This window comes from Pseudorca crassidens, chromosome 13 (genome assembly GCF_039906515.1).
Source record: "Pseudorca crassidens isolate mPseCra1 chromosome 13, mPseCra1.hap1, whole genome shotgun sequence".
NCBI lineage: Eukaryota > Metazoa > Chordata > Mammalia > Artiodactyla > Delphinidae > Pseudorca > Pseudorca crassidens.
In genome coordinates, this window is record NC_090308.1 from 36,532,557 (window position 1) to 36,536,347 (window position 3,791).

General features: G+C 50.9%; 1 pseudogene; it reads right to left on the reverse strand.

The window, feature by feature from the left end:
- Window positions 1-2,887: 2,887 nt before the first annotated feature.
- Window positions 2,888-3,436, reverse strand: LOC137204982 (protein lin-28 homolog A-like; annotated as a pseudogene).
- Window positions 3,437-3,791: the final 355 nt, after the last annotated feature.

Below are 3,791 nucleotides of genomic sequence, written 5' to 3' on the forward strand. Positions count from 1 at the left end.
GGGAAGTTGTCCCTGGATCACAGGACTCTGGCATTGGAGGGCTGCACAGGCTCCCGGGAGGGTGGATAGTGACCTGTGCTCGCACATAGGCTTCTTGGTGGCTGCAGTAGCAGCCTTAGCATTTCATGTCAGTCTCTGGTATTGGTGCTGATAGCTGCAGCTCGCGCCCGTCTCTGGAGCTCATTTAGGCAGTGCTCCGAATCCCCTCTCCTCGTGCACCCTGAAACAATGGTCTCTTGCCTCTTAGGCAGGTCCAGACTTTCTCCTGGACTTCCTCCTGGCTAGGGGTGGTGCACTAGCCCCCTTCAGGCTGTGTTCACGCCGCCAACCCCAGTCCTCTCCCTGGGATCCGACCTCTGAAGCCTGAGCCTCAGCTCCCAGCCCCCACCCGCCCCGGCAGGTGAGCAGACAAGCCTCTCGGGCTGGTGAGTGCAGGTCGGCACCGATCCTCTGTGCGGGAATCTCTCTGCTTTGCCCTCTGCACCCCTGTTGCTGCGCTCTCCTCTGTGGCCCCGAAGCTCCCCCCCTCCGCCACCCGCAGTCTCTGCCCGTGAAGGTGCTTCCTAGTGTGTGAAAACCTTTCCTCCTTTACAGCTCCCTCCCAGAGGTGTAGGTCCTGTCCCTGTTCTTTTGTCTCTGTTTTTTCTTTTTTCTTTTGCCCTAGCCAGGTACGTGGGGAGTTTCTTGCCTTTTGGGAAGCCTGAGGTCTTCTGCCAGCATTCAGTAGGTGTTCTGTAGGAGTTGTTCCTCATGTAGATGTATTTTTGATGTATTTGTGGGGAGGAAGGTGATCTCCACATCTTACTCCTCTGCCATCTTGAAGCTCAAAGTCCCCTGGTCCTTTAATAAGAAAATTCTGCTGACCTCTGATATAAATCTTATTCGTAGTTAGCCAGATGACTGGATAGCAGAATGCAAATCTTTTCTTTTAAAAAATGACTTGGGAATAAGAGAACTACTAAAATTTGAGTTTTGGAGCTATCACTTTTTCAGAGTGTTTGAGAGGTTAGTGTTCTCTTGGAGCACGTACACCCCATTGGGTAGTAGGAGCTACTCCATAGAAGTTTGTAAACAAAAATCCCCAAAAGAACATGGAGAAAGACCAACACATTGTATTTCCACAGAGTAGGCCAATTAGCAGTCACCAAATCAGTAACTTGTAAAGTCCTACAGGGCCCAGACAAATACAGTAACTGGTGGGGGAGGGGTGCATTTGGGGGAGACAAGAATCCAGGATCAGACACACAGCACCCAGTGCTCTCCATTGCGTTCGCTGATCTCAACACAGTGAGGTACGTCTGTGGTGATCTTACAGCATGTAAGGGAAATCCCCTTTTCTCCTCGAGCTTCCACAACACTATTAATCACTGCTGCAACACGGCAGGACATGGGCTCCTTGCACCACGAAGAAGTCATTGCTGTGGTCTTTCTGGAAGCCAAGGAGGAAAAGCTCAGAATTTTTAAAGGTTAAGGATTTTAGTCCTTGCTTCATATATCCATTCCTGGGCAGCACAGGATGTATACAAAGGTATCGTTCTTAAAACCTGTCCTTCTCAGCTCACATTAAAACACACACACACACACGCACACACACGCACACACACACATACACACACACACACACACTCCCTGTTGTGCATGGTACGCCTGGCCCAATCCAGTGAAGGATGGATCTGGTATGCAGAGTGAGTGCCATGTCCAGAGATTAGAGCTCTGGAACGGGAGACCTTTATCCCATAGGCGACCCACATCCATTCTTGGCTTTTGCTCGGTGCCTTTCACCTGGCCCACCTAACCTGGCTCAGCCTCTCCTAACCGCTCTGCCTCGCCTTTTCCTGTTCATACCAATTTCCAGTCTTCCAGGAGAAGGAGATCAAGTCATGGGGCAACCCAGTTAAAACCTAGTCTCCCATGAAACATTGACGGTAGAGAGGTTGCCAGAGGATACTATAGCAGAAAAGCCAGCTCTAATTGGCAAAAATGAGGTAGTTCAATAGGTTGTGCACTCCAGATAGTCATTCTCCGTGGTGAGAGAACAAAAGGTGAGAGAACAAAGGGTGTCTCTGCTGTGCAGACCCTGAGACCACTGTGCAGGAATAAGGGTCTTAGATGAAAACACAAAACCAGAATATTTATATTAAGAAAAAAGTTAACTCAAGATATACCATTTGCACACAACTAGTTCAGTTGGCATCCTGAGACAGCGGGACCCAAGGTGCAGTTATTGAAGGGAGCAAATAAACATAAGCGTCTTGGCTTAGAATACCATATGGGAGGGAGTGGGCAGCTGAGCAGCAAGTCTGCAGCTGTCTCCCCAAGCACCCCTTTTGCCTGTCATCACAACCCATTTCTTGGGACAGTTCCTGGCACCCTATCTCAAGAGTGGTTATGAGGAGACAAGATGTGGAAAAATCCAGCCTTACCCCTGAGAGATCCCCTCCTATGGAATATAGTGGCTTGTGGGTTGAACCCATCAAGGTTAGGCATGAGGTGGTCTCACGCCTAATCTTTTCACTCTGGCATGATAAATATTATTGTTACATACCCTTCTTTAAAAGGAAAACAACTTCTCTACTCAGGCCACTTTCAAAAGCTGGAGATTCGGGGGGTGGAGACTTGGATAAAGCATACAGGCTCTAGAGGGATTTCCTCCAGAGCCCTCCTGTGCATTTGAACAGAGTATGGTTGGAGTTCCTTTGTCTCACCACTACCCTGACCCAAGTGGGAAGAGGGGGCGATGGTGTGGACCCAGTCAGAGATACATGGTAGTGCCAGCTGCCCCTACCCACCCTGTCCCTACTTTGCCACTCTGCAGATTGATGCCCGCTCCTGGAAACTTCCTGATGGCAAAAGGATGGCCCCCACACTGAGGCTCAGTCCTTAGCCTCTAAAGCAGGGCAGGGCCCTGGATCTCCTCTTCCTCCCCAAAGTATGCTGGCCTTCCTTGTGAGCTGGGGACTTTCAGTGTACAGAAGGCTGCCACGTGGCATGTCTGGGCCTGGGGTGGCTCCTTGCATTCCTTGCCCTGATGGTCTAGACCTCCACAGTTGTCTCATCTGTCTCACTTTCATCTTCCTTCTGCATGTATTTCCCTTTTGGCCACCTCACACTCCCAATACCGAGCACCCACCAGGGCTGGTGACACAGAGATTCCAGTCCCTAAGAGGACTTCTCAGAGGTGAACTCCATTGCCTCACCATCCTTCAGGCTCCGGAAGCCCTCCGTGTGCAGTTTACTCTGGGGCACAAAGTGCAGCACGACCTTGGGGCTGGCAGTCACAAACGGCAAGCACGACCTGTGCTCCCGCTGGGACCCACTTACAGGTGCTGGCATGGTGCTGCAGCTGCGGCTCTGCCATCTGGGCCATGTCCTCTGACGCCACCTCTGGTGCCTTGGTGCTGCCACCTGCGAACTGCTGGCCTGACGTGGAGACCATGGTAGTCGGTTGAGCTCCTGATCAAGAGGTTGCTGCCCCCTGAGAAATCCAGAGGCAAAAGGTGGTGGGAGAAGAGGCTGCTGCAGCTTCTGTAGTACTCCAGGTGATGCTTATGACACGAGCATTTGAGAATCGTGATTTAGATAGAGCAAGAGAGTGCGTGAGGAGCAGGTTTAAATAGTGTATAAGCATGTAGGAGAGATTACTTACGATAGACCTGCGGCTTCCAAAGCTCACGCTGGGGAGGTTAGGAGAGTACGGAGGAATGGGATTTGAGATTGGGTAAATAAGCATCAGATAGTTAGCATCTGGACTCTGATGGCTCTGGGAGAGTGGACTTGGACCTGAGGTACTT